Source organism: Jaculus jaculus, chromosome 9 (genome assembly GCF_020740685.1).
Source record: "Jaculus jaculus isolate mJacJac1 chromosome 9, mJacJac1.mat.Y.cur, whole genome shotgun sequence".
In the NCBI taxonomy this organism is placed as follows: domain Eukaryota; kingdom Metazoa; phylum Chordata; class Mammalia; order Rodentia; family Dipodidae; genus Jaculus; species Jaculus jaculus.
The window spans coordinates 12,433,889-12,442,083 of record NC_059110.1 but is presented as its reverse complement, the minus strand read 5'-3'; the positions used below and the strand labels follow the sequence as shown (position 1 = coordinate 12,442,083).

The 8,195-nt window shown below is 44.8% G+C and overlaps 1 pseudogene; it reads left to right on the top strand.

Annotated features, from left to right (window-relative positions):
• The first annotated feature begins 5,054 nt into the window (after positions 1 to 5,054).
• Positions 5,055 to 7,870, top strand: LOC123463397 (annotated as a pseudogene).
• Positions 7,871 to 8,195: the final 325 nt, after the last annotated feature.

Genomic DNA, 8,195 nt, shown 5'->3' with positions numbered 1-8,195 from the left:
TTGTACCCCCTCAATGAATAGTTGCCTGCTTGTGCATTCTCTGAGTAGCAGACTCTCATGGAGCCCCAGAATACGAAGCAAGATCATGTCCTCCAAAGCCCTCACTCAGGTAACAATACCAACAGAGGTCAAGCAGAGTGTGCCCTAGATTCTCCCAGAGCCTTCCCTGTTGCCACAGCTGTGCCAGGCTTTACCATCTTGACCTTGTGCTGCTTCTCAGACTGACCCCCCTCCAACTTTGCCTTCCAGCCTCATTTTGGCAGAACTGCAATAACTATCCCAGCAAGTGCCCCTGCCTCTGAGTGACTTTTCCAGCCATCTTCTAAAACTACCTGTGATCCCCCTGAAGAGTTATCACTCCCCGGAGTGTCCACAGAACCTCAAGAGTTATTTGCTGAGAGCATTTACCAACAACAGATACTGACTGTAAGGAAAGCAAAACACAAAAGCCTCCTATCAACATGGACTGCCAAATACAGCGCTTCCTAGTGGGGGTGATTGTCACTGGATCTCGCTTATTTCTACTGCTTGTGCCCGTTTTGAGGACCGTCTATCAGTCTGGGAAATTAATTCACGTGTGACACGCGTGAGTCACAGCTATAACAGATTTCCGAGGTTCCGAAGATAAATCACAGGAGTGGTTCATTGACTCCTGATCCTGGACTGAAGGGAACGCTGCCACCGAGTGGCAGATGTTGGCATTGGATTGAGGGGGCAAGGACGACATTGGCTCCCTTCTTTCCATTACAGCTTTGGGTCCATGAAGACGGCTTTGATGTACCCCAGACCAGCATGGTCTGCAAGAAGTGGGGTTCTGATAAGTGATTACCAGCATTTTTGTCAAAGCATGAAAAGGAGCTAAACTTGTGAGCTTCCCCAAAGAAACATTTTCCTTCCTTTTCTCAATGTAACACAGTGGCTTCCTGACCCCCACACCAAAGGAGATGTGACAGTGCGTAATGATTTCCAAGGTAACTCAAGATTATGTCATTTTGGAGATACATTTGTGTGTGCACGGGGCGTGCGTGTCTGTGTGCGTGCGTGTGCATGTGTGTGTGTGTGTGTTCATGCTGGAGGAGGAGACATGCATGTGCAGGTCAGAGACACCTGAGTCTCAGCTTTGAGGCAGGGGCTGTCACTGTTCCCCCCTGCATTTGCCAGGCTTGCTGACCTATGAGCTTATGTTGATTCTCCTGCCTCAACCTCCTTTCCCATCCTGGGCACGCTAGGCTTACAGACACTTGGGCTACAACACCCAAGTTTATGTGGGTCCTTGGGATCCAAGCTCAGCTGCCCATGCTTTCCCTGTAAGAGCTTTTCCCACTGAGCCATCCTACCAGCCCCTGACGATGTGTCAAAGAAATAAGATATTTTAAATATATATATATACACTATATGTTATTAATATATATATTATATATTTATATAATAAAATGCTTAACCACACACAAATTAGGTCACTGAGAATCCCTTGGTGCAATACTAGTTGGAACAATGTGCTACTTCATGCTGCTCTGGGGTGTTAGAGCACGGTGCTCCAGGGCTGAGCCCATCCTGCTGAGCACAGACATTCCATTTTGCCTCTGTGTTGGTTTTCCAACTTATCCTATCCAAATCCCACACAAAAGCCTGAGAGCGAGTGTCTTTCTTGAAGATAAGAAATATAACGCATCATATGTCAGCGTTGGTGTGGCTGCAATTTCTGTGTGTGTTTCGGGGCTGCAGTCAGCGGCAGACAACAGAGGAGAGGGAGACGCAGATGTTCCCGACACAGGAGTAGAGAGCTGGACTTCTCCACCCATTCTGATGACATTGTTCTCCCTGCTGTAGTTTGTGAAGCTGGGTAATGTCCCTCCTTTATGTGAACTTTACTTGCATCAGTATCTGTTCCTAGCAAACCAAAGATAAGACAGGAATGCCATTCAACATAGACATGAGTGATGGCATTTTTATTTGGTGAGGGGTTTTTTAATAATTTTTTTGTTATTAATTTGGGAACATTTGAAGATCTTTTTAAATATTTGTTGATTTTTTTATTTTGAGAGAGTAAGGCAGAGAGAGAGAGACAGAAAAAGAGAATGGATGTGCCAGGGCCTCCTGCACTGTAAACAAACTCCAAACAGATGTGCTACTATGTGCATCTGGCTTTGCGCGGGTACTGGGGAATCAAACCCAGGGCCTCTGTGTTTTGAAAGCAAGTGCCTTTAACCATTGAGCCATCCCTCCAGCCCTGATGTGTTTTTATTATTATTTACAATTCTTCTATTTATTTCTAGCTCTGTTGCAAAGTAAGTAAGGTGGAAAGAAGAGTCACCAAGTCCTTGTTCACATTTCCACAATCCGACTATCATCTGAGATTAGTCTACTGGGCTAGTATTACTTAATAGAACTCCTTGTAATGGTGGAAATGTTTCATAATTTGCACTATCCAATACATTAACCAACAGATACATTGTGACTACTGCCACATGCAAATACAACTAAGGCTATAGCAAAAATGATGCATTGTAAAGGGGTCGCGAAATACAAAAATTCAGTATTTTGACTAACTGCAAAGAATTAGTGGTAATTAACTTATCAAGAACCAGTCATCAGATTTCCTGGGAATCTATTCCTATGACCTGAACATCTGAGCTGAGATTTGTAGTAATTTGTAAATGAGGTAATAATGAGAAAAGAAAAAGCAGCATGTTTCCAAATGCCACCCTGCAGAAACTGACTGAGCTCTCTTGGTCCTCACAATAAATACCAATAACCCCACTGAAGAATATATCCTTTGCAGAATTGGAACAGGGGATGGGGGGCTCTAAGAGTGCAATCTTTTTATTTAAAAAAAATCAATAAATAATAAGAAGGAAGAAGAGGGAGAGAGGAAGAAGATGGGAAACAAAAGACTGTTTTGATGTGTAGATTTCTGATCATTTCATTTCTTTGATTCCAAATAGGGCAAATTCAATCAGCAGTCACTATAGATAACTTAATTCTTAAATGTGCAAATTGTAACAAATTGCTCTTTTATATTTCCATTTATAAAGCAGGCTATTTTTTTTTCCTTTGGTCAAAGCAAAACTCCTTAAGATGTAAAGGTCTTGTTTAGAAGGCCAAATGAATCTGATTCTTAGATTTAAATTCTTAAATTATATATGATTCAGGGAAAAGATAGAACAATCATTCTTCCAAAACCTGTGACAGATTACCCTCCCACAGCTGCAGACCGAACTCTCCAGGATTATACTATTATTCCCTCCAATATGCTCGAAATGGGTTGTCTAAAAGCCAAAAAATCCAGCTAGCTATAACTATTGAAATTGAAATGTGCCTGAGATTTGATTTAGTGCATGTGTATGAGCATGTTCATGCATGTGCAAGGTCAGTGTGTGTTCAGGTGTGTGAAGACCACAGGACAACCTTATGCATTGTTCCTCTCAGGTGCCATTACCTTTTGGAGACAGGATTTCTCACTGGCCTGGAACTCACAAACTAGTCCAGAATAGCTGGGCATGTTGCTCAGGGATCTGCCTCCTCAGTGCTTTGATAACAAGGGTACACACCACACACTGAGAATTTTAAAAATATTTTATTTTGTTTGTTTGTTTATTTATTTATGAGGGAGAAATCGGCAGGGGAAAGAGAGAGAGAATGGGCGTACCAGGACCTCTAGTCACTGCAGACGAACTCCAGATGCATGCTCCCTCTTGTGCATCTGGCTTACGTGGGTCCTGAGGAATTGAACCTGGGTCCTTTGGCTTTGCAGGCAAGCACCTTAACTGCTAAGCCATCTCTCTAGCCCCTATTTATTTTTATTTATGTATTTGAGAGGGGGTGCAGATAGAGAGAGAATGGGCTCGCCAGAGCCTCCAGCTGCTACAAACAACTCCAGACACATGTGCCACTTTGTGCATCTGGCTTACATGAGTCCTGAGGAATCGAACCTAGGTCCTTTAGTTTTGCAGCCAAGTGCCTTAACCGCTAAGCCACCTCTCCAGCACTTTTCTGTTATGTTTTATTGACTATTTGCAAGTAGAGAGGGAGGATGGGCACACCAGGGCTTCTACCTGCTGCAAACAAACTCCAGATGTATGCACCATGCTGTGCATCCGGTGGTACATGAGCACTGGGGAGCAAACCTGGGTTGTTAGCCTTTGCAGACAAGTGCTTTAAGGAATGGCTGAGCCATCTCTCCAGCCCACACCCTGCATTTGTATGTGGGTTATAGGGATCCAATCCAGTTCCTTATGTTTGCAAAGCAAGCACTTTACCAACTGAGCCATCCCTCCGGCCCCCAAAACTTTTTTTTGACACATTTCTGATTTGAATTTTTGCAGGCCCGAATATAAGGAAAGATCATTGCATAGTGATGGTAACTGAAAGAGAAATCAAAACTCAGAAGTAATCCAGTCAAGTCCAGAGAGCTACTGTATCAATGGGAGAACAGAGAATCACAGAATGGTCACAGCCTAGGACCTGGGAGGCAGAAGGGGCCAGAACCCCTAAAAATGAGGGGGGAAATGAACACGTCATACTGTCATTCAACTTTCATGTTAATTATTAGCAATTTCTGTGATGAAATCTTCTTGACAGAAAGTTCCTCCTCCCTGTCACATTGCTTAGGGACAATATAACCCTGTTTCCTATAGATTTGGTTATTGTTCTAAGTTCAGCATTTTTTTAAAAAATTTTTGTTGTATTTTTATTTATTTGAGAGAGACAGACACAGAGAAAGAGGCAGAGAGAGAGAGAGAGAGAGAGAGAGAGAGAGAATGGGCACACCAGGACCTCCAGCCACTACAAACGAACTCCAAATGCATGTGCCACCTTCTGCATCTGGCTTACATGGGTCCTGGGGAATCGAGCCTCAAACCCAGGTCCACGGTTACGCTTCACAGGCAAGCGCTCAACTGCCAAGCCATCTCTCCCACCCCAGCTTCAGCATTTTTCTCAAAGGGGAAAAGCAGGACAGCACTTCTTCCTAAAGACTCCCTGCTTTCATCCTTACAGCTAGTCCACTCTGGCATCCTTCCAGACAGCCAAAGGGACAGGGAACCAACGGCCATATGGCTACACTCACAAAGCCGAGCCAGAGCATCACAGTGAACAAGGGGCCAAACTTCTGTTCCACCGAAGGGTGCGAATGTGCTCAGTGGATAGCAGATGCCCCGGGGGCAGGGTGAGCCAAGCTTCTCATCTGAGTCTCCCGGGCATCCGGCTCCCAACCGGGATTTACAGAGACCCACAGACTCTGATGGAAGGAGAATACAGGCTCTGTGTGAAAGGGTGAATACAAGTAAGATTATAACCAAAAGGCCATGACTTGCTACAAAATGCATTTAGAAATGCATTAATATAAAGTTGGATGGAGAATACAAAATCTTACATCTGTAAGCTTCATTTTTATTTTTGAAATTAAGACTACTGGAAGGAAAAATATGACTGGGATGATTTTTTATTCAGGGAAAAATTGGGGAGAGATTGTATCAGATAAAATCTAATCGAGCTGTCAATATTGAATGAATAATTTTGGGTTTTTTTTTTGTTGTTGTTGTTTTTCTTTTTTGAGGTAGGGTTTGACCCTAGCCCAGGCTGGCCTGGAATTCACTATGTAGTCTCAGGATGGCCTCGAACTCACGGCAATCCTCTTACCTCTGCCTCCCAAGTGCTGGGATTAAAGGCATGTGCCACCACGCCCAGCCCTTGAATGAATAAGTTTAAAAACATGCATCCATATAGTAAATACAGAGGTGGCATTGTTAAAGGAAGTTATGATCAAAAATAATAAATATAACCCATCTAGGTATTTCAGTCTTATTTACAGGCAATTCGCACTTGGCATGGTACTAACATGCATGACTTTTCAATTAGCATGTTGCATATAAACGCTGCCAGTCCCCCGAGAACGTGGTGCACTTTGCAGCTGCCACGGCATATTAAGCATGGGCACAGAGCACAAGAGTGCTGCTGGCTCTTCTGTCCCCGGTCACGGAAAGTGGTGCTCACCATGGTCCACTGTGTCTCTTCTTCTATAGTCCACCAATGCCCATGCCACGCAAACCCCACCCAGACAGCAAAGCAGACACGAAAAGAGATCATTGAAAGAGAATTAGCCACTAAAAATAAAGAGTGTGGGGCTGGAGAGATGGCTTAGCGGTTAAGCGCTTGCCTGTGAAGCCTAAGGACCCCGGTTCGAGGCTCGGTTCCCCAGCTCCCACGTTAGCCAGATGCACAAGGGGGCGCACGCATCTGGAGTTCGTTTGCAGAGGCTGGAGGCCCAGGCGCGCCCATTCTCTCTCTCTCCCTCTATGTCTTTCTCTCTGTGTCTGTCGCTCTCAAATAAATAAATAAAAATTTTTTAAAAAATAAATAAAAAATAAAGAGTATGGTACAGAAACAAATGTAAGACAGCTTAAAGAAAATTTCCAATCTCATATAAATGGCATTAGATAACTAAAAAGCCAATCAAGAAGCTGGGCGTGGTGGGGCTTACGCCTTTAATCCCTGCACTCTTGGGAGGCAGAGGTAGGAGGATCGCCATGAGTTCGAGGCCACCCTGAGGCTACATAGTGAGTTCCAGGTCAGCTTGGGCTAGAGTGAGACCCTACCTTGAAAAAACAAACAAAAGCCAATCAAGGGCCTACAGACTTCAGCGTTGTTTGAGAGATTAAGTTTGTAGCCAGGTGAATTCAGTGTGATGGTCAATCTTGGTTGTTAGATTTACAGGATTAAGAATCATGGTGGAGGGTTGAGGGGGAGGAGGGCGGTCGGTGAGGCCTACAGTACCCCGCTTCAGTGAGGGGCTCTGGCGCGGCCACTCCGCTGGTGGCTTTCCTGGGTGCCACTCCCTCTGTCCTCCCTAGCCGAGTGCGGCCCGATGCTCCAGGGACGCAGGTGCTGCTGAGAGCAGCGTCACCCTTTACACTACAAAGCTGGCGGGCACTATGGGGAAAAAAACAAAACAAGAAGAAAGTGGAGGAAAATGCTTGAAGAAGAGGAAGAGGAATATGCGGTGGGAAAAGTTCTTGATCGACGAGTTGTCAAGGGAAAAGTAGAATATCTTCTAAAGTGGAAGGGTTTCTCAGATGAGGACAATACGTGGGAGCCAGAAGAGAACCTGGATTGCCCTGACCTGATTGCTGAGTTTCTACAGTCACAGAAAACAGCACATGAGACAGATAAATCAGAGGGAGGCAAGCGAAAAGCTGACTCTGACTCTGAAGATAAGGGAGAGGAGAGCAAACCAAAGAAGAAAAAAGAAGAGTCAGAAAAGCCACGAGGCTTTGCCCGAGGTTTGGAGCCAGAGCGCATTATTGGAGCTACAGACTCCGGTGGAGAGCTCATGTTCCTGATGAAATGGAAAAACTCTGATGAGGCTGACCTGGTCCCTGCCAAGGAAGCCAATGTCAAGTGCCCACAGGTTGTCATATTCTTCTATGAGGAAAGGCTGACGTGGCATTCCTACCCCTCAGAGGATGATGACAAAAAAGACGACAAGAATTAACTCTCTTGAGTATCAGCCCCTGTCACCTCTTGACTGTGGGCTTCAAGGGCGGAGGGAAGGAATTCTACTTGCCTTCACACCATACAGGTGGCTTGAGAAGATGTCCTTTGAAGAGCCAGCATAGTTTCTGTGCCCTGCAACAGCCCAAGTGCTTTAAAGCTGTTCCAAGCTGTGTAGTTTGTACGCCCGTCCCAGTGGAGGGGAAAGGGTAAGTGTTTCAAGGCAACCCATTCTGCACTTTGCTGAGAAAGGCAAATGGGCCTTCTATGAAGGACAAAAGCTGCAGAACTGGGTGTGTGGGAGAGCAAAAAAGATACTGTGGATCTTCAGAGAGCATCTCCACAACCCACAGCCTTCTTCCCAATAGTGTTAACTGCATTTTTACAGGGTAGCATGTGTGTAGTTTTTGGCTATTACTGGTGTATTAATGGGGGGAGGGTGGGACAGGGAGGAGATGGACAGGACGATTGTGGTTAAAATCAGGGACCTGATTGGGGAAATGGTGAAGCAATGGAAAGAACAGCTAACTGATGATTTGGTTCTAGGTTCAGAATACTTTACCTTTTCAAAATATTTCATTGGCACCAGAAAGGTGGACAGTGGGAGACTGCTTCAAACCTGTGACATTTCCTTCCTGAGCATCATGTTGCCCATAAAGGAGAAAGCCAGTTCCTACATTAACCAAAGCTGACATTTTAAAGAA